This window comes from Aedes aegypti, unplaced genomic scaffold (assembly GCF_002204515.2).
Source record: "Aedes aegypti strain LVP_AGWG unplaced genomic scaffold, AaegL5.0 Primary Assembly AGWG_AaegL5_hic_scaff_407_PBJ_arrow, whole genome shotgun sequence".
In the NCBI taxonomy this organism is placed as follows: Eukaryota; Metazoa; Arthropoda; class Insecta; order Diptera; family Culicidae; genus Aedes; species Aedes aegypti.
Window position 1 is genome coordinate 70,923 of NW_018736074.1, and position 23,866 is coordinate 94,788.

At 37.9% G+C, this 23,866-nt stretch overlaps 2 long non-coding RNA genes across 2 annotated transcripts in view; one reads left to right on the forward strand and one right to left on the reverse strand.

The window, feature by feature from the left end:
* Positions 1–23,866, reverse strand: part of LOC110681094 — a 51,105-nt gene that overhangs the window by 1,622 nt on the left and 25,617 nt on the right. Inside the window, exon 2 of the long non-coding RNA XR_002503093.1 lies at positions 17,037–17,529. This is a non-coding gene — a long non-coding RNA (uncharacterized LOC110681094). The remainder of the gene's footprint in view (positions 1–17,036; positions 17,530–23,866) is intronic.
* On the forward strand, positions 20,866–21,474 carry LOC110681095. The gene is made up of 3 exons (XR_002503094.1): positions 20,866–21,201; positions 21,311–21,386; positions 21,451–21,474. It is a non-coding gene; the product is annotated as an uncharacterized LOC110681095 (long non-coding RNA).

Sequence of the window (23,866 nt, forward strand, 5' to 3'; positions counted from 1 at the left end):
ATTAATATTGTGCGATGTAGCCTTCAAAATAATGTAAAGAAGGTATCGACCGTGATTGTTTTGCATTTTATTTGTTATGGCTATATCGGTCATGCGACACAAAGGCAAAGGGAGTCTATAGAAGATTTTTTTTACAAATGATGAAATGAGTAGGTGGATGGATAGGCTTCGCAAGAGAGCGACAAGATTGAAATTAATTAGGTGGTAAAAATTGAGCAAGCCATAGAGGAACCAGTAAAGCATCGAAGCGTCCTGTATTCTACCAAGCTTCTCTACTGGAGAAGGGTTGACGACTTACGACGCCAGTCTACTTATTCATTTCATCATTTGTAAAAAAAATCTTCAAGACTCCCTTTGCTTTTGAGTCGCATGACCGATATTTGCTTCAAAATAATTTAATTTCATACGAAAAAGAACTAAAGTTTAGAACGGTCGATATTTGAAGGTTATCAAAATAAATTACTATTAGAAATTGGCTGAAAATTCGATAATCTGTATATTTTATTTCCAAATAAAGGCCTCGTGCTTCAAATACATCATTATTAGGAAGCCTCCTAATCATTTTTCAGTTATTTTTGGTGCAACAATTTTCTAGATTTCATTTTCACCCATTTTTTCGTGAAGATTTTTTTTAATTTAAGGATAACTAAAATAAGTAGGTTTTTTTAGGTTTAAAGTACCTCCTGACAGAATTACTTATGTAGTATTTATATGAAAAATAACCTACGCCTTCATGGAGTTGCTTATTTAGTCCCCAAGTCATATTTAAAGCATAATAAAGAAAAAAAATATTTCAGAGAAACTCTCAAAGCACAATGAAAATCACCAAAGTTGGCAACACTGCTGTAATGAAGTTCAACAAATTTTCCATGTATTATTTCCATAATACGTCTTTCTGAGATTACCAATCGAAATATTTGGAGAAAAGCTTGTAGTGATTTTAAAAGTATGATATTTTTCAAAATAAAATAATGATTAACTTTGAAGAACAGCTTTTCTTAGGTGTTTTTGGAAATCCAATTTAGTTCTTCAGAAGCATTTTGTTGGATTTCATATTTTCATAATATCGTAGAAAAGTAGTTGAACGAAATACAGAAAACTTATTACGATTTCATTAATAAATAGGAAAGATATAGCACAAACAAGATGTCCATTTTATAAAATGAACAGTCCTTAATTTATAAGTATTCATCTAGTATTTCTATATAAGTTCGTCCCGTATTTTCATCGTTTGTACCGTTTTTATCCTGCTATCTTATCTGGTCAGCCTATTTAGCCGATCTTCAATTTCTCGAGGTGTCGAAGGCGGAGTTGTGAGAATTTATTTCTTTATTTTTGAAAGTTAATTTTTCTTCATGGAGAATCATAATCCACCGAATTCTTTTGCATAAACTGTCCCGCCTCGGAGTATCTAGACTGTCAATGCTAGTAATGGACCCCTTAGTAGCTGAAATTCATTCTCGACGCCTTTCCGCAATTATATCTCAGGCGGATATACGTTTTGTGGAGTCTAATAACAAGTTCAATGTCTTTACTTCACAGTACACCCATGCAACATACAAAATCATACGATTCTCCCAGAGAAATATACATTTGGAAAACTGTTGTCCGAATGCCTATTATGGACCCTCCCTGGGTCCATAATAGGATTGTTTACAAATTTGACGTTGCGTATTAAGGACCCTCCATTTGATTCCCATGTAATCCGGCTCGCCGACGTGCCTATTATGGACCCACCTGGAAATGCGTATTATGGACCCTCTTGTGTGGTTTCATTTACAAAACTGTTCAAATATCTGTATTTATGCGCCTCAAACCAAATATTTTGCCTGAAACTGCTGACTAACAATGCAATCGAGGTTCCCCCGGTGGATTTTCATAGGAATAAGGTTGCTTTGAGTGTTAATTTTATGTCTTTCTGTGAGGGGTCCATAATATGCAAAGGGTCCATAACTGGCATCGACTCCCTACGCATTTAGTTTGTTCGATGGAGTCCTACCTTACGGGAGCTGCGAGTAAAAATCAATGGATGTGTATCATTACCCTTTTCGAGCAAGTCTGGTGTCCCACAAGGAAGCAACCTTGGACCGTTGCTATTTATTATTTTCTTTAACGATGCTGCCTTGGTTCTCGGCGAAGGATTGAAGCTGATTAATGCAGATCATCTAAAACTGTACATTGTAGTACGGACTGAAAATGATTGTATGCGTTTTCAGAACTCGTTAACACTGTTTGCTGATTGGTGCCCCAGAAACAAGCTAATTATTAGCGTGGATAAATGTCAGGTGATCACTTTTCACCGCAAGATGCATCCAATTGTTTTCAACTACGAAATTGATGGAAACATTCTTAACAGAGTTGATCATGTGACTGACTTAGGGGTTCAACTTGATGAGAAAATGTCGTTCGAGCTGCATCGTTCTGCAATCATCTCAAAAGCAACGCGTCAGCTGGGCTTTATTTCCAAGGTTGACAAGGATTTTTCCGACCCGCACTGTTGGAAATCATTGTATTGTTCGCTGGTACCGTAATCCGGGGTAACATTGATCAGCGGGGTAACATTGATCGGGATGACTCATCTTGTTAAACGTTCAAATAAAGATTTATTGATGAAGCATTTTCGAACCATGAATGGTGCCTCTCTTTCGTATATTCATAAGCTAATGATAATTAAGGTTTTTGCCAAAATTGCGTTTAGTTCATGCGCAAATTTGTCAACTTTTTGGAACAATGATTTCTATCATTTTCACTGACACTACCGAAAATTCATGTCTCACATGAGTTATGCAGACGATGTGATCAAAGAAAATGCGGGTGTTACTAAAAATGGCATCGCCGAAAACGATTCCGTTGTCAAATCTTTCATAAGTTTATTCATTTAGGCAACATTAACTAAATACTATTACGAATGTAGAATTTCCTGAGGAAATTGCCTACTTTTAGGCGTATTACGCGGTTCAAGGTGTTTTTAATTTTGAAATAACTCAAAAAGTAAATGACTTGTAAGAGTTTGGTCTTCATATTCGGCTTCAGAGGCCCTGATTTTAGTAAGTAACGACATTGCCAATATTAGCGAACGTTGTTTACTTGGGTGATCAATGTTACCCCATATCAGCTGAATCAAAAAAATCACTTAAAACATTTATTTAAACATGTTTACATCTTTCGAAAACAAAATAAAGTACATAGCTAGGAGCGGTGGGTGCCAGTACTTGTTTTAAAAATATGAAACTTGTAACATTTGTATTGTGAAATGAAAAATTTAAGAAAAACTAAAAAAAATGATCAATGTTACCCCGGATTACGGTACGCCCTATCTTGGAAAATGCATCCGTCGTTTGGCATCCGCACCAACTCACGTGGTGTCTTATAATTGAACGGATTCAAAAGAGGTTCATTCGTTTGGCACTAAAGAATTTGCCATGGAGGGACCCCGATAACCTGCCACCGTATCCGGATAGATGCCGACTCCAGGGACTAGAAACATTGGATCGACGAAAACAGGTACAGCAATCGTTACTTACAGCGAAGCTGCTAAGTGGCGAAGTCGATGCTCCAGAACTGCTTAGTTTGCTAGAATTTCGTGTTCCTAACCGAGTTCTCCGGAGTACAACACTGCTCCAATCAAGTTTCCATTGCACCGTATTTGGATACAACGAACCCATCTCAGCGTGCATCCGAGAATTCTCAGCTGTCAATAGTTTTTCGAGTTCGATGAATCGATGAGACGTTTTGCTAATATAGACGGGGTTGGTGGTCTGATGGCTACCGCTTCTGCAGAAGGTCATGGGTTCAATCCCAGGCCCGTCCCTTTCCTCGTACTTTGTAGTTGTATATCTCTCACTTGCTTCTATCTTCCATTCTAAATATATCACACTCAAACTATTCGTTCATAGCAAACGCTAGAACCAGAGACGGACAAGTAACCGTTTCCCTAACGCTTCCTACTTCCACCCGCACGCCTTTCTTACGCCTTAGGCAGTCTGCTAACCACAAAAGCAAACCTTTCTGCCATGCCTTTCCCCCAATCCATACACTCCCGCATGAACTGACGTGGATGCAGTGGAATATACGGTCTACGTGGGAGTCAGTTCAATGCATCATCAATTCCTCCCCCTTCCCCTCATTGGTCTGCATTCTGACGTGGCAGGTGCCATTGTTGCCTAAAAATAGAAGATCACCAGCACTTATACACTGAGGATGCCTGTTAGTCCCAAGCAGTCATTCGGTTGGTTCCTTGTGTAAGTGCAGCTGATCTGGCGATACTGGAGTGCATCCACGGGCGGCCAATCAAGCTCAAGCTCAAGCTCAAGCATGAGACGTTTTGCTAATAGAATACTAGAATCTGTAGTTCAGTAATATTTGTTAAGTGTATGTAATGTTCAAGTTTTTATTCATTAAGACTAATTTGTCAGATGGATTATTTTAAATACAAATACAAAAAAAAATAATGAAAAGGGTAGTTATAATTTAATAACCCTTTCGGGACGGACCATATTTGAGTGATTATTTCAATATTTACCTTATAAACTCATCATCTCGTAGAACAAAACATTCTTTATTTTGGCTATTCTATCACTCCATGAACTTTTTAGGGTTAAATTCAGACCAGCACAATTGTGCTGGTCCGTCCCCAAGGCGGTCAATGTTCGAAAAAAAAAAATTTTTTTTTTTTAGAAAACTGTTCAAGTCATGCCTTTTTAAAAAATTTTGGACCCGTATTTTTTATTTCGTCATTAGGGTGCTCTTTCGTGAGATAGGGTGACCCAAAAATTCAGAAATAATTACGTTTTTTTTAATGTAAAAATAAATAATTTATATTTTTTTTAAAATGGAACGAAAACAATGTACGAGAGATAAAAATATTTCATATTCTCTCTAAGATTCAAAGCATCACGTGACGATGAAGTTTATCGAGATTATTCAAGAACTAGTCTACGTCATATAAAAATGGGTAAACATACATGTGTGAATACCTTAAAACCTAATTGTCTCAATCAAAACGTCTTGGTTTTGCTATGTTTGTTTATATCCTCCTAAATTATGTGGGATTTTTCCTCAAAAATAATTATGCAATAAAAATAAAAAATGAAAATAATAATAAACCTTCGAATTGTTTAGTGGTATACCTATAAATAAATGAACACCGAATTGAGAACTATATCATTTTATTCCACTACAGTTTGTATCCTTTGACAGTTACGCATTATTCGACCTCCACTATAAGGCCGTAGTCAGAGTCGTGTACTAGACTCGAAAATTAAATTATTTTTTTAGAGACTCCCTCCAACCTCTTTCACTCACTTTACCTAACCTAACTATCACTTTTGAAATCACATAGCCCTCCTTCAAATGATGCTTGAACGATGTTTTTGTTAAGGTTGGTAACATGGAACTAATTTATTTTAAATAACTAGAATCATTCATTTTATTCCTAGAGCTAAAATGGAAACGTCAAAATATTTAGTCTGCGTAAGCAGCTTCCCTAAACATTAATGTAAATTTACGTCATATGTGCCCGACAGCTTGGACGTTAATTAACAAGAATGGCGCATTTTTAAGTGCAAATATTTACCATAAAATTTCTTCTTCTTTCTGACGCTTAAGAAGCCTGCTTCTCAACTTCTAATGAGCACTTCCACAGATATTAACTAGCAGCTCTCTTTGTCAATCGACCGATTTTTGCATGTGTATATCGTGTGACAGGTACGATCATACTCTACACTCAGGGAAGTCGAGAAAATTCCCATTACCTCGACCGGCTGGACTCTAACCTACGACCCTCAGCATGATCTTGCTTAGTATCTGCACGTTTACCGTTATGTCTATCTGGCTCCCAATATCAAACTTACTTGTTTTTAATTATGAATCGTGGTTTACGGCTAACAAGCCGAGTGGAAGTTACTTTTTTTACTTTATTTTATGTTTTACATCGAGTTTATTTGCTTAAAATGGAATTTAAGTCATTGTAATACAGTAGAGACCCGATTTTGTCAGCGCCCCGATGAATTTTAGGCTGACAAAATGGGGAACCTGACATAATCGGGACATATTTTTTGTTTCTGTTTTACGAATTTTAACGTGTTAACATTTGCTTATGAACTACGTTTACGACCTACATTGCCTTTAAAGGGGGCGAGGGACATGGGCGTAGTCAGGTTTTTTTTTGTTTATCAGGGGGAGAAAAGCGGCTCTCACAATTTCATTCTCAAATTTCGCGCCAAAGGATCCTTTTGATCGGAAATTTTGCTCTGGCCTGTAAGACAACCGGCATCAATCTGAATCTTAGTTCTACCTAACCGTTGAATTATCTAAGAATTTTTCTTAGGACACCGGAATTCCTAAGAAAAATCAAACGAAAATTTCTTTAGGTTTTTTTTCCAGAATTTCTTTTAAAATGGCATCAGTAACTGGCTCAAAGCTCTTCTTGCAATTCCTTTAAGTCAATTAATAGAATATTTCAACTGGAGATTTCTATGTAAATTTAAAAACATTTTTAAATTCATCCAGAACTGTTTTTTAAGATTTTTATAGAATTGTTTTAAAAGTTTCGCAGGAATTTCATCAAGAATTTGACCTGGGAATGCTGTAAAAAATTGTTTCCAGTATGAAAATTAAAAATTAATATTTTTAGAATTTTTTTTTTATTTTCGATTTTTTTTTGGGTTCTTAGAGGTATTCATAAATGACATTCCTTGAAAAAGATCTTCGTGAAATTCCTGGTCGAATTATTAAAAAATCTCGTGAGATGATTCCAGTAAGAATCCTTCATAATCTTAGCAATTTTGCAAAAAAATAGAAGTGAAATTAGACAGGGTGTCTACTACCTGGAAAAACCTGGAAAACCTGGAATTCTCAGGGAATTTTATTCAACCTGGAAAAAACCTGGAATTCTCAGGGAATTTTGGCCACACTCAGGGAAATAATTTTGAAACAGTAATTCATGGTTGAATATGTTCACGATTAACTATTTCGAAACTATTTTTGCACACTTTATCTATCTTCTTCTTCTATATAAATAAAAATGGAGTGGTGTTTGTATGTCACGAAATGGCTTGAGAACGGTCCAACGGATTACCGCAAGATTTTCACTGTTGCACCCCTCAAGGGATGCGACGTGTTCGTGCGAAGAAAAAAATTGAGAAAGTCGCCGGGTTTATCGGGAAAACGGGAGAAGACTAAGGTGTAATTTGTATGGGGAATTTCTTGACGTTTTCCAACAGCCTACTTGATGGCAAGACGAAGTTTGCCGGGACCACTAGTTAAATATAAAAAATTTCGGCTGCGCCGCTTCAAAATGCTACTTGAACGATTCAGTTCATTAATAAACTTGGATGTTTTCTGTGAAATGCTCTCAAATAATGTACCATATATTTGTCATAAAGTACTATAATCATCGATTATTCGTAGTTCGGGAAAAAATGTCTGTTTGTTGCAGGATATGAATCTGCATGATTAAAGATTTCAATATTACGCAGCTTAACAAAGATAACATTTTTGCATGTCTCAAAGATCAAATGAAAATGTTCCAGCACATTACAATTTTGAGCTACTGATCCTCAAAGTAATATAAAATGCTGTTTTTTAATGTTGAAAGTTAAACTATGATTGGTATATAGTGATCTATCCCACCAATAATCACCAAAATAGGATTATGTAGGATTTGGTTTGAATGCACGAATAAATGTTGAATAAATCGATTTTTTCAACATGCCGCCATCGTCACACAAAATTATTCGTTCCTATTATATGGCATACATGGCAAGATACCATACTTTTCTAATACATCAACATATAAATTTTGAGCTTTGAAAGTATCATGAAACTCGTAGAAAAGTATTCTCTTACACATCAACTTTGAATTCTGTAGTAAACTAAGCAAATAAATCTTCATATAAGCTGGTTCTTGCATGTAAGCTGACTGTAGTCGTTAAACAATGTATTTCAACACCCAATATCTCAAATTTTAATCCCAATTTTCCAAACAATCATATACAGAAATTTCTTCAAGAAAACCCACCATAGTTTTGAAGAAATTCGCTTAGATATTTTACCAAGGAATCGCACAAGAGAAGATTATTAAATTCGGCTGGTGAAACGGCTGGTGCAGTTTCTTATAAAAAGTGCTTATAGCAGAATGAAAACGGACTATTCTGCACGCGTTCTGCTGGGCAGTGGTTTGTTAAAGGCCAAGCGGAAGGTGAAGATGCATCGACGCCGAACCTTAGATTTTCGGGAGCGCGAATCTGGAGAGCCGGACAGCGGATCAGGCTGGGGACTTGATCGATTGGTCACTCGCTGGTGGTGACCAATCGATTAGGTTTTCAGCTTGAACCGCTATCTGGTACTCTAGCGTTGTGCTCTTGAAGGTTTGAGTTTCATCTTCACCAGAAAAATCGTTTGTTTTTGTGTCATCGATTTTTCTTTTCTCGTATTGGTTTGCACGTGTTTTGAGTTCAAATCGAGTTCACGTTTTCGCATTGCCGGAGTGATATTTTGCTATTGTGAAATGACCATGCTGATTTAAGTAGCTTATAGCTGCTCAATCAAGGACTGATCATTTTGGTGAGTTCGTTTCATGCTTTCATTTTAAATGTACAATATATTGAAAAAAAAAACTTATATTTATCACGAGAACGATGGAAATGTTACTTAAATAATTTGTTTTAACAAAATATGAACAGTTCGTCATAGTAAGTGTTGACATAGACTCTTGTACATTAACATTAAAAATCCCAAACCTTTCCTTTTATTTGATTTTATCATTATAAAAAATAACCTTTGAATGGTTCGACGCTAAAAGCACAGACAAACAGACGTAACACTTAGAACAAATTGTGTGTGTGTGTGTGTGTGTGTGTGTGTGTATACAATCCACCTCCCACTGACCGGCAGTGCTTTTATGGAAGAAAATTGTATGCATGTATTTATTGATACCCTTCGATATCTTTATATCTGCAGACAATTTTAGCCCGGGAGATGAAAGGTGATAGCTCTACTGAAATTCCAACGACCCATTTCAAGAATGGCAGTAAATACACACACATTCTGAGGTCATTTTCATTTACAGTAAGCCCCGCATAAAAACACCCAGATATCAAATGGATATATGAAATGTTTTTACACTTCCCGAATCGAAAATTAAATTTTCGATCCTGGCACGTATTTAGTTGCAAGTGGTAATTGGTAAGTAAATAATAATAAAGAACGATTTTACCTGGATGTAAGGCTGTTTTTTTCCGTCGCCACACCGAGCTCACCGCAAAATACTATACACTTTTTCACTGCACTAGTCGCATAACATGATCGCTTCACCCGCTCCCGCAGGAGCAAGCGTCACGGTCAAAGGATCACACACTACTAAATTAGATCGCGGATCACGCCACTTTTCTCCCCCCACCACTGCACTGCGCGCGTAACAAGTTTTATCCTGTCTGACCGCTTCACCCGCCCCCGCAGGAGCAAGCGTCACGGTCAAAGGATCACACACTACTCGACGTAACACTTAGAACAAATTTCTTCAAAATCCATCGCCCAGTTTACACCATCATCATCTGGTGAGCATGTTGCACGAAAAGGTGTTTCGTGCAACAAGACCGGCAGATGGCGGTAGTGTGAAACGTCAAACGCGAAGAAAAACGATGTGCGCGCCTCTGGTTGTGAGGTTTGTAACATAGCGAATTTGAAATGATCGTCAAATGAGTGGTCGATGGAAATTTCTTCAGTGTTACGTCTGTTTTGTCTGTGCTAAAAGTGTCGACTTACCATATGTTCACGTTGTCTTTAAAGTGCTGATAGGTGATTTTTTGAACTGAGGTTGCATGAATCACTTACCAAGGTGAATCCTGATCATGCAGCTATGATCCCTCCCCACTAACAAAACTCCATCCCGTGACAACCATGGAGATGCAGAGGTGATCTCGGTTTCTAGTAACAATAGATGTCACACTAACATTCCTTCCCTTCCCCGATGAACGTAAGGACGTGGCCGGCGCCGTTATTGACTTTTCAATATTTGGAATTCTCAAAAGTGTACATTGAAAATGGAAAGCTACTCCCAAGCTACATCTCTTGCAGAGGCGACTCGTAACCTCACTTTTACCTGTTCTACGCATCTAAAAATGCCTTTTTCGACAAATTGAGATCATAAAGCCAATAGTAAACGATTGGAATCTTCCTTTCTAGCAAATCTTCACTTGATAGATGCAAATTGGTTGCATAAAATCAAGAATTTCTATTCGTGGAACAGGTAGATTTGAGGTTGGGGAATCGCCACTGATCTCTTGGTTCCTTGTGCAACTTCTATTATTCTGGTCAATCACGGAGTAGCAACTACGAATTGTACGGTCATCAATGCTTATGCTTATGCTTTAGATATTTTACCAAGGAATCACACAAGAGTTCCTACGCTTTTTCATGTTAATTCCTTAGAGTTCATTTATGGTTACTTCCAGGAATCGTTCCTACAGTTTCTCGAGAGATTATTCGAGGAAATCTATTAGGAAGGAAGGACTTCCCAATAAACTCGATCATCGATTCATCATAATGCTCCTATTGTTTTTTTTTTTCTAGGAGTTTCTTCAGCATTTCATCCAAACGTTTTCAAATGAATAAAATACCCTTGGAATCTTCTAAAGTTTATTCAAGGTTCCACACCAGTTAACACCACTGCAAATTTTCCAATAATTACTCCGATAATTCTCATACAAACTTCTATTTCCTTCCGATGTTATTCAAGGAATTAGAATTCTGAAAATCCTACGGGATAAGCTATTCGATTGATTTTTGTTTTCAATATTTTAACAATTGATCTAGGAAATCTTCTCAAACTTCCTCAAGTGTCTAGGAGTTCTTTCGGGGATCCTTGTTCATCAAGAGTTATGTACTTTGAACCTTACACAAGCTTCATCGGAGTTTACTTTAGGTTTTCTTCTAAAATATTACTCGTCCAGGTATTTATCAAACATTTAAATAATAATTTCTGAAAAATTACATGCAATTTCTTTAGAGATATTCTTTTAAAAATGCCTAAAAAAATATTCGAAGACTTACTTGGGAAATATCTCAAGAAGGAATAATTTCTTAAGAAATCTTAGAAGGAATCTCTAGGGTACATTCAGAAATTATCCACAGAGAAATTTCAAGTTGAAATGTTAAAGATATTCCTGAAAATCAATGTTGTAGGTGATTCTACGAAAGACCCAGAGGTGCTTTCTGGAGAAGATATTGTTATTTCGATGTTCCAAACGGGTATTTTTGAGAGTGCCAAAAATAAAGCGATGGAAGAATTGTTGTCTGGGGAACTTAAGTCTTTGTTGGGGAATCTTTGGAGGAATTCCCAATGAAATTTCTGAGGTATTTTCTGTGGTTCTTCTTCAAAAAATCCATATTGTATTCTTGAGGTTTCTAAATGAAATTGTAGAGGGAAAATAATCACTAAAGAACTAAAAAAAATTTTAGGTTTTTTGTTAAAGTGTTTTGAAGCCATTTAAGACCTATTGTTGGAAATGAATTCAAATTCATTCAAAATTTATAATTCAATAATCATCAGAATTTAAGAGTTTTTCTTGAGCCTGGAATTATTTCTTAAGACCTGGAAAAAACCTGGAAATATCAGGGAATTTCATTTCAGTAAACGAGTAGACACTCTGTTAGAGGAATTTCTGAAGGAATCTCTAAGACAGTTTTAAGATGAGTTTTTGAAACTATTGATGAGTCCTAGGCCAAACTACATTAAGAATACTGTGAGAAAATTTCATCAAAATGTAGTTTTGAAGGGAAACTTTCAAGAGCTTATAGAGTTATTCAAGGCAGAAAACCAATAAAACATTAGGAGCAAATTTTAAAGGAAATCTTCGAGATATTACTTTAAAAAAAACATGAAAGAATGTAACAAAATGTGACCAATGAGTTAAATTTTCAGTACAAACGGTTGCCTGGTTCTCTAGATTTGTGCTTTTGAAAATTTGAGCTTTGGCTTTGATGTATCTTAACCTTTAGAGAAATTCTTAGAGGAATTCATGAATGAACCTACATACCAAATTTCTTTTTCGTGAACTCGGCTGTGTTTTTCAGTTTTTCATTTTTAACAAATAATTGCCAGGTTGCCAAGTAACGAAGCACGATTTACTGATACTCGAGAATGTATGTAATTCATTTGTCGACTACTCAGCTGTGCATATCTCTATTGCGGACTGTTGATAAAACCTTCGAACAATTTCTGGCAAGATGTTTTCAAAAAGTCTGATGTTTGGTAGACTTTTTATGTTTTATAATCTAACTACTGTATAAATACGAGTGCTGGAGACAATCTTTGAAGAATTCAAACACAAGATTAATTCTCAAAGTAAAATTGTTCTTTTGTACAGAGGGAAGGAGGATTGTCATTGCCCTCTCTGGCTACGCCCATGCGTGCATGACATCGAACATCACCATCAGTATTCATGTAAACGGGTACTACATGACGAAGACAATTTTTGGATATATTCAAGATAGGCTGACAAAATCGGGGGCAGACAGAATCGGGGGCTGACAAAATCGGGTCAGTACTGTATTAGTTTTTAGTAGTGTGTACACACTTAATCGTAGAATTTCATCTCGGTAAACTTAAATGACGAATTCATCCGGTAAAACATATTTTTACCGAAATCTCGTTCAATTTTGACAGTTGAGCAATAATGACAGATGTAAATTGACGAAAATCGGTAGTTTACATAAATAACTGAGACTCGGTAATCTATATTACCAAAACAATCAGCAAACAAATATGTTTACTGAATTTCGGCAAAGTGCATCTGTCAACGCCGAAAAATCAGAGCTGCAGAAACCAACATGTGCTCGAAATGTTTTAAAACGTTCGTGGAAAGAGGGAGAGCGCCTCCATGTAAGTATTCACATAACTTATTGTATTATGGCGTACATTTGTGCCCATAAATGATTCATTCAGACGAGTCAGCTCAGTTAATGCTATTTTTATTACACTTTTAGGAATATTCCCCGGGAAGTACTTGGAACAATCGAAGTGCAGCGAAAGTGGTTGTGCTGCTATCATTTGTTCCAAATACAAAAGCACGAAATTTCAACAATTTTGTGAAAATTTAGATGTTTTCTGTGGTGGTATTTTGTAACACAATTAAATATGTAATTTTATTAAATTTGTTTCGATCATTGAAATTTATGTGAGTTTTTTCTTCTTATTCTTCTTCCAATAGAAAAAAAATACCATTTACCGAATCTCGGTAGCGGTGTGCCGAGATTTTCAGCAAATGATTGCCGATATTTTCGTCAAATTTTGACAGCTGGGTTGATTTAACATTTTGCAGTTCAATCGGCACTTTGAACTTTTACCGAGATTTTTGCCGAAATCTCAGCTGTTGGGTTCTCGGCAATTATTTTTACCGGCCTCGGCGAAATAAATTAAGTGTGTAGGATTGAAAGAACTATGACGGATAGCTTACATATGACAGGGAATTCAAAAACCCATTTAAAAAGGATTGACAAAATCAGGTTAATAACCATATTAAAGAATAAATTTGATTTTTGAAAATGTTACATACATATATTCCAGCTAATTTAAAAATTACATAGAACAATCATTTTTTTTAATGTATTTAAATATTTGGAAACTACCTCAGCGGGAATTGAACCTAAACTTCTTTGATCGATACTGCTAGTTACTTTGCAGCACTATACGCACGGCAATAAAGTACAGATTTTTATTTTTAATATATCAGCTTTTTTAAGTCTCAAAATTCAAGATTTGGACAATATATTTATATACGTAAAAGGAATGAAACGATATTTTTTATATGAGCGGATAATCTAGACTCCATAACTTCATACATTGTTTAATAGTTAAGTAGAGTATTTCAAACGCATTTCATACATCATAAACAACAGGGGCCCAGATAGCCGTAGCGGTAAACGCGGAGCTATTCAGCAAGACCAAGCTGAGGGTTGTGGGTTCGAATCCCACCGGTCGAGGATCTTTTCGGGTTGGAAATTTTCTCGACTTCCCAGGGCATAGAGTGTCTTCGTACCTGCCACACGATATACGCATGCAAAAATGGTCATTGGCACAGTAAGCTCTCAGTTAATAACTGTGGAAGTGCTCATAAGAACACTAAGCTGAGAAGCAGGCTTTGTCCCATTGGGGACGTAACGCCAGAAAGAAGAAGAAGAAACAACATATTTGCGAGTAATACCAGCAAGGGCCGAGTGGTTAGAGTCCACGACTAAAAAGCAAAGCCATGCTGAAGGTATCTGGGATCGATTCCCGGTCAGTCCAGGATCTTTTCGTAATGGAAATTTCTTTGACTTCCCTGGGCATAGAGTTTCATCGTACTTGCCACATAATATACGAATATGAAAATGGCAACTTTGGCAATACAAGCTCTCAGGTAATAACTATGGAAGTGCTCATTGAACACTAAGCTGAGAAGCAGGCTCTGTCCCAGTGAGGATGTAATGCCAAGAAGAAGAAGAAGAAGAAGAAGAAGACCGGCATGGGCTGCATACATCAATAGTATGTCATTTGAAGGACTCTGTGATTCGGAAGCAAATAGTAAGTAAAGGTTTTCAGCTTCAGTTGTCAAAATTCATAAATATGATGGCAGATATTGAACCGGCATACATTGTAAAACACCAAAATGGATTAGCGCGTCAACATGGTATTGATCGATTATCAAAGCAAGGGGAAATTCCAAAATTGCGTCCATTGTTTTTAAGTCAATCTCAATCCTCCCCATGTTCACTATCACGCTTTTTCTCACATGCACTGTCGCAATTTCATACACCTCCACTCCCCTAAATGATTGACGTAATTTTTGAACGTTCCCCTAAACTTTTACTTTGTCTTAAACTTTGCTATAGGAGATTTAAAACATTAAATGTGATTCCCAATCTATTTCAAATATGGACTATAAAAAATAAAAGTTTTTAAACCAAAGCTATGAGTTTCTGTTACATAGTTTTCGAACGGTACATCATCCTTATGATTCGCATGAAATCACTCATTCATGTTTTAATGCAATATTATGCACTATTATGGACATTAGAACCAGATTCAGCCACTTAATTCGATCAAAATACTGAAAATGAAAATTGGTAGTCTACAACGAACATCGACCGGGTAAGTGCCGGCACCAGCACAATTGTGCTGGTCCCACTTTGTCCCTCCAGAAATATTTGCTGTGTGAATCAATTCTCATTTGGTCTTCACCATTTCAAAGAATGACTCTTTCACTCTCGATTCGTATCTGTGCATACCTAGAAAAAACGAATAGTTGAAAAGTTGCGACAGATAAAACTTTTTCAATTCTTACGGTGTTTGTTTACATTTTGTTTACCCTGAGCTGGTGTTTTCTAAACACGATGTAAACAAAATCTGTTGTGCTTAACTACAAGTCGCAATGATAATTCAATAATCGAAATCAAAAAAGTTTAGTAAAACAATGATTTATTGGCTAAAAGAATCATTCAATGTGATGAGTGCCGAACAGCACAATTGTGCTGGTTCGTCCCGAAAGGGATAACTAAAATAAAGAACTACTTGTGCACTTTCATTATTTACTTTAGCAGTGGAGGTTTTCTCTGCCGAATTGTCTGATTTAATTGGCAATTAAAAGTACATCAATATGACGCACATCATGAACAAATATGAGCTCTGTAGATTTTCAAAAATCCCCTACCGAGGTGAATGAAAAGTGCCAAAAATTGTATCCGAATCCATAAGTTGTTACATTTTACTACATAGATGACCCGATTTTGTCAGCCCCTTTTTACAAACGTTTTTACAAGCTCTCTTTCAAAAAGAAATCAAGTTATCAGAATTCTTTCTTCACTACGTTATGCATACTCATGATAACTTTAACTGGATTGAAAAAGATTTGGAAAAAATTTGATACAGAAACCGTGAGAGCATAAAGTTCTCTGCAAAAAGGGGCTGACAAAATCGGATCAAGATGAAGTTATTTCATAAAAATGCTAAAGTTTGAAAATCGTCCAAAAGTTATGTCACTAAAAAAGGTGCCATGATAAAACCTTGTCCTTAACATCTGTGTTCTTTGAAGATTCTATTGTTAAAAAATTAAAAAAAAACGTTTAAAATGCAAAAACAACAACAAAAAACAAGTTCAAGGTATATTTTTTCACAGCCCAAATGGTTACATACAACTTCTTCATAAACCGTTCATCTCTAAACCAATAGTTTCAAAGTTTTCCGATTAGGTTTCATCAAAATATTACCGTGACCTGCTCTAATTCCGTGTATTGCCTAATACCGTGTATTTGGGAATTATGTGGATTTCTAGCATATTATATTATTTATTTTTCTAAATGATTGTCACAAACGATAGCACATTAAGTAGTATTTAGAAAGCCATGACAAACTTGAACTAAAGTTGCACACACAAACAAGCAAAAATAATGTTAGAATGTAATCGCCTGGTGCCAATACACGGTATTAAGGCACGGTTGCTTATGTGTTCCAAATACCGTGTTTCAGTTATAATTCCAAAATGGCGAAGTGAAATATATACTTTATTTCCCGAATCAATCATGCAAACCTCAATACGTTCTTCGATACAAAAGTTTTATTTTTGATGCGCTTCGTTCGTTCAATTGAGAGATGTTTCAAAATGTGACTCAGCAGTCGGAGTCAGATGCACGGTATTTGGAACACTGGTATGTTTAACAACATCAACTGTAACTATGGTTAAAATTTTCAAAATGGTTCAAATCATATTTTTTATGCAAAGTATATAAAACGGTCTACTATATAAAACATAAAAGACTTGAACATAATCATACGTTATTTTTATCTGATCGATTGAAACTTGATTTTTTTTTAACCTCACGGTAATAGAGCATGTCACGGTACTAGAAAAAAGTTACTTTTGAGTCAAAATGGTCGCATTATCCATGGAGAATACTTATTCTATTATACCGAAAACACGTGTTAAATTCAGTCCAAATCGAAGATCGAGGTCGAGTTTAGTGACTGCCAGATTTGACATGGAATTCATCCGGTGTCTTACACTTTGTTTGCTTCCTTCCTTCCTTGTGCTTACTCTTCTTTGTCAGTTGGTCGGTCGGCTCTCCTTGTTGATCTTGGTGTTCAACTATCGTCGCCAGGGGACCCGATGTCACTCTCAAGTGCAACTTTTTCTGCTATTGCCGCTCCTACTGTGAACTGACTTCTTCAATTAAAAACTTTGCACTTGATCACATTAACAATTTTTACTGCTTTTGCTTCGCTTTTTCGAGTAGTGTTTATTTCGCTTTTCCACTCATCGGCACCAGATGATGTTTGATCACTTCGCTATCCACCTTAATTTATTTGTGTTCATTTCCAACTTTGCTTTGATGGACTGGAATAGTAGCTGTCCAGAACTAGAAATCACCTGATTGCGCTGACCAAACCTGGGTTGGGGCATTTGTCAACGGGCAGCACCGCAGAAAACTGGTCTCCTCGGGCAACGTGATAGATGCACGCGGTCGACGATTGATGATTTAGCTGTGTCCGATACCCTAGACCGAGAGGCAAGAAGAGAAGAGAGGAAAACAACAACATTAGAGAAAAATTGCTGCTACTGTGCACTTACACGCCCAGTCCTCGTTGGCGGGTAATATCAACTCGGTATATTACACTATCCGGTCAAGCCCCCTCAAGCATATCACCTTTGATCGATAGTCGTATCTCTGTGGGATGAGTCGTACTCGGTACGCTGAGCCTGAGATACTGCGCTATAATGACGCTCTAGTGAGCACAGGTGTGCACAGGCAATAGGAAGAGTTATAAAAGTCTCAAGTGTAAAACTTTTCATTCAAGATAATCATCAACGACGATAGCACAGATAAACATAGGGAGTCGAAGACGGTTATGGACCCTTTACGTATATCGGATCTCATCCAGAAAAACATAAAATTAACACTCAAAACAACCTTATTCCTGTAAAAATCCACAGAAGAAATTTCGCCTGCATTGATAGGCAACAGTTTCAAGCAAAATATTTGGTTCGAGGTGCAGAAGTACAGATATTTGAACAGTTTTGTAAATGAAAGCGAATAGGAGGGTCCATAATTAGCATTTCCAGGTGGGTCTGTGGGATAACATGGGAATCAAATGGAGGGTCCAAAATAGGAAACGTCAAATTTGTAAACAACAACAAATTTCTAAATGTAATTTCGCATGAAAAATCGAATAATTGGATATGTTGTTAGGCTGCACAAAACGTATAGGGTGCCGGTACCAATGGTTGTAATGTACCAGTATATTGCACTATGGAATAAAACGCCCTAAAAAGGACACAGTAGAACGCATGAGCGTAAAGAGAGCCTGTAGCTCATTATTACAGCGAGTCAAGAATAACATAATTCCTGAAGATTTATTTCCACTTTCATTTATTTAGTTAACATCTAAATTGATAACACTGAATCAACAATTTCACGCCACAATACTCGGTTCGTGGTCGCATCTCTCCATCCTCGGTTCTGTCCCGCGCTCGCCAAATCGATGCGCACTTGATCCGCCCTCCTAACTTGCTGCGCCCCATGTCTTCTTGTTCCAACCGGATCCGACGCGAACACAATCTTTGCAGGGTTGCTGCACGGCATTCTTGCAACATGCCCTGCCCTTCCAGCTTTGGCCACCTTCTGGATTCTGGGTTCGCCGTGGAGTTGGGCAAGCTCGTAGTTCATCTTTCGCCGCCACACACCGTTTTCCTGCACTCCGCCAAAGATCGTCCTAAGCACCCGACATCGTCCGCATAGCCAAAGAGCATGTGCGACCTTGTGATAATAGTGCCATTTCTCTGCACGCCAGATCTCCTAATAGCACCCTCGAATGCAATGTTGAACAGTAAATTCGAAAGTGCGTCTCCCTGCTTCAACCCGTCTAACGTCACGAACGAGGTTGACACCTCGTCTGCGATCCTAACACTTGATTTCGAACCATCCAGCGTAGCACGTATCAGCCTGATTAGTTTCGCCGGAAAACCATGTTCAGACATTATCTGCCAATGCTCATTTCTTTTCACTGAGTCGTACGTCACCTTGAAATCGATAAACAGAAGGTGAGTCTGCAAGTTATACTCCCGGAATTTATCTAGGATCATTCGCAAGCTAAACATCTGGTCCGTAGTCGATCGGCCTTCACGAAAACCAGCTTGGTATTCGCCGACAAAGGACTCCTCGAGCGGCCTCAGTCTGTTAAACAGGATGAGCGACAGAATTTTGTACGCCGAATTCAGCAGGGTAATTCCTCTGTAATTGGCACACTTCAGTCTGTACTCTTTTTTGTAGATTGGGCGTATAAGGCCATACAACCAGCCGGTGGGCAATTCTTCGTCCTCCCGTAACTTCCGTGCTTGAGAAACTCAACCGGGATCTCATCCTTCCCAGCGGTCTTACAGTTCTTCAGCTCGCTGATAGTCTTTTTAACCTCTCCTATGGTCGGTGGGACCACAGCTTGATCGTCATCATCAATATTCATCCTGTTCCTCGCTACATTTCCATTTCCACCGTTCAACAATTGCTGAAAGTGCTCCTTCCACCTGGCAGCCATCGCCGTTTTATCGGTCAGCGAATTTCCTTCTCGATCATTACACATGGCCGGCACTGGTACGGTATTGTGCCGCGCACCATTGACCGTTGCATAGAATCTCCGCATATCATTCCAATTCATGCTTTCTTGAGCTTCAGCTACTACACTTTCTTCATGTCGGTCACTCTCTGGCACTCTTTATCGAACCAGTCGTTTCGTCTTCGTCGTTGACCAGTGCTAATCATTTCCCGCGCCGTTGTTATCACAGCTTCGTGGATAGGGTCCCACAGCCTGTCGACGTCTCCAGCAACGTTGATTCTTCCCAACTGCTACTCTAGTTGTTGACAGTACTGTGCAGCTACCCCATCAGTCGACAAGCGTTGTATATTGAAGCGCAGCGCTCTGTTTGTTGTGGAGCTCGTGACGCTGGATAACCGCGCCCGTCTTTTAGCTACAACGAGATAATCCGACTCGATATTAGAGTCTCGGAAGGTCATGACATCAATGACATCTGAGAAATGTCGCCCATCAACCAGCACGTGGACTATTTGGGAGCAGACATCGCCACTCGGTTGTCGCCAGGTGTATTTGCGCATATTCTTCCGTGTAAAGTAGGTACTGCTGATTGCCATCCCTCTAGCAACAGCGAAGGTTACTAGCCGCAGGCCATTATCATTGGTAACGGAATAAAGTCTTTCCGTTCCTATGGCGGGTTGGAAGAAATCTTCTTTCCCAATCTGTGCATTTGCGTCGCCGATGACTATCTTGACGTCTTGTTTTGAGTACTCTCCGTAGGCCTTATCCAGGTTCTCATAGAAGTCATTCTTCATGTCATCGGGCTTATCGTTCGTTTGCGCATATATGCTGATCAGGCTGTGGTTGAAGAACTTACCCTTCATTCTCAACACACAGATTCGGTCGCTTACCGGTTTCCACCGAATAATTCGCTTCATCTGCTTCCCAATCACTATGAAGCCAACTCCACGTTCTGCTCTGTCGCAACCGCTGTAGTAGATGTGGTACTTGAATGAAGTGTTGGCGATGGGGTCCACCGCTCGGAATTCACGTTCTCCGATTCTCGGCCAGCGTATTTCCTGGATAGCTGCCACGTTTACGCCGACATTCCGCTGTTCACGAGCCAGGAGCCCAATTCATTCATCATTCTTCAGTAGACGGTCGAGTTTCGCACGGAGCGCTTTCATCTGGCCAACAAACCGACCGTAGTAGTTGATGGCACGTAGATACGAACGTAGCTGCGACACATTCGCTGGGGGTGACTTCTCGGAAATAGCGCTAATTTGTAACGTTTTTTTGAATTTCGACAAAGATTTCACGAACCATTCACATTCTCACATGCGTTGCTATAAAAGAATGCTATAAAAATTCAAATTTTCGTGTGAAAGCTTTTTGCAATTATTTAGTACTTAGAATAGTTTAAGGATATAATAATAAATGGCTCATCAACTTTGACATATTGGTTAACTGTGGTACTCGTATAAATTTGTTGAATTGGTTGTTGTGAAGGTTGAAGACAATTACATTATAATTTTGGAGGTCTTTCGAACATCTTAGAGATATAATCCCTCATTTCTCCATCTACGTCGGCTTAGGGCAGAAGTTAGTTGCAGTGATATTTCAGTTATTCCGTTTAGTTCAAGGTGTGTTTAAGAGAAGAATAGTATAAAAGAAATTAGAAAATGGCCCTTAGAAGTGGTCAAAGTGAACAGCGTTTAATTATATCCTGCTTGCACTTTTAATTTGATCCAGTGAAATTTATGTTCCGGCTCTTACATCACCGGCAGCGAAAACTCTGCTCTCGAGCTTTGTTTAATTATTACAAAAGGTAATTTAATTTGTGAATTCATTTTCGTATAAGGTTCTAATAACTTTTCATGTCGGATTATTAGCGTCCGGCAGACGCTTTTTATCTTTTATCACCCTACACGTGGTTTCTTCCCGGAGTGGATCTCGCCTTGGCCCGCCAAAGTTGGTAGTCAAACGGGCCGAGTGAATTGACTGGCCGCGTTTGATATATAAGAGTGGTGGTACTTGCAAGGGCCTATGCAGAAACATGTAGAACACTGTATGTCATAGTTTTCAAGGGAACTGTTGAAAACTATAGTTTATTCAAAACTTTTGCAGTTTAAGTGCGACAACTTTTGATTACATCAGTAAATTTACACTTTAACCACGATGTTCCTCGTTCTGCGGTAAATTGCATCGAATTATGAATTATATCTAATCATCTCATAGGTCGCATACCTGCACACTGCTCTGCTCTGCTAATGATAATAGTCATTATAAATTATTCAATTGCGCACATACAGGGCCACATGTCCCGTGGTCGGAGTATAATCAACTTTCACCTCAATCTCGGGCTCGGGGTTCAGCTAATTCACGAGCAGACGAGCAACAGCTCAGTAGGTAGCACGGTTTGAGACACCAACAAATATATGTGTAGGTATGATAAATAGTCGGTCTTCTTGTCGAACCGAAGCGTTTTCGGTAATGCCCGACTACCGTGTAGATTTATCTTTAGTCTCATGTAGGGAAACCACAGGTAATTTATATCAATGCTTCTCGATACGCCAGAAATAACCTTGCAATCAAATATTAATTGACTGTACCTAGGAAATGGACAAAAATGTTTTGACGTAATGAAGTAATTGCTGCTTGAATAAGTTGTCTATGTCATGCATTTAGTCTTATTACTAAGCATTAATCAACATGCGTGGATACTAAAATCAATCTGTCTAGTCTTGACATAAACATTTTCTGAGAGAGATATGTTTGTAGATTTTTTTCGTTATCCAATTTAATTCTTTATAATAGATATTAGGAGAAGTAATTGGAATGATTAAGCAACAGACAACAAGTGCTGATTATCGCCGAAGATAAAGTTGTAACATGGACATGACTTAACCATTGCTAAAATGTAGTTTGCTTCGTTATAGACCTTTGAGCTACATTTGAAAACTAATAAACAACAGAAAAATCTAAAACTTAACATCGCAATGACAAAAATGTGAAAAGGCAATCATTTCATAATTTCACTCTATGCAAAAACAACTTTTACGAAATAATTTCAATTGAAGAAAAAGTTCAACACAAACATAACGCATGTCCGTTTGGGTCACGCTTTGACAGCTCTTGCTGCTCGATTGGCTCACTCTTTGACACTTTGTCTTTTCCTACAGAAATCTCAAGCCACATTCTCGGGGGAATGTCTCGGGGGAATGTCTATCTTTGAAGGAATACTTCGAATACCTAACTCTTTGAGAGATACCTTGAGAAATTAAAAAAAACATGGTAGATATTATTGAAAGTTCAAACGTTTAAAACAAGGGCTCCATAGAAATCCTGAATATAGCGTACATAGCCATGGGTATTATATAACTTACTTACAAACATCCAAAAAGGAATTTTCGAACATGGGAAAACATCTGTTGATTCACCTTAAACATACTATGCCAGCGAATCAATATTTAAACAACTGATGAGCTACACTATGAATAAGTTGATCTGGACGCAAGTTTTCCAAATTAAAATTTTCAACAGCAGTACAGTGCAGTGCTTCACTGGAATGCCCGCTATGGAAACTTCTGCTTCATCGGCAAATGTTTCAAATAAAAGTTTAAATCACTCCAGCTATTTTTGCATTTAGCCCCTGAACGTGGCAGTGTTTTGCTTTGATTTATTTTTCTTTCAACTTTTCCGGATTATGTTCGTACTTTGTTTACTGTGTGCTTCCGAACGGAAGTTCCATAACTCTGCATATACCGGACCGTATACCTTACTGGCCATACTGGTTATCGGTTTGGTATTTCCTTTATACTTATTAGCAAAACTTTACCGGTCGGCTTGCATAAGTATTCAGGTGGAACCGTTCTCATGAGGTATGGAAGTTGTGGTTCGTTTTGCTTTCCTTTCAATGAATAAACATATAATATTTATCAGGAATGGAGACGTCCATATATCCATGTATGCAATTGTACATGTTGGTACTAGCTTACATCAGAAACATGCAAAGAATTTATATCTGCTTCTTTTGGCTATCTTCTTGTTCCTGGCGTTTCGTCCCAACTGGGACAGAGCCTTCCTTAGCCGAGTGGTTAAGAGTCCGCGGCTACAAAGCAAAGCCATGCTGAAGGTGTCTGGGTTCGAATCCCGGTCGGTCCAGGATCCTTGACTTCCCTGGGCATAAAGTATCATCATATCTGCCACACGATATACGAATGCGATAAAGGCAAAATTGACAAAGAAAGCTCTCAGTTAATAACTGTGGAAGTGCTCATAAGAACACTAAGCTGAGAAGCAGGCTCT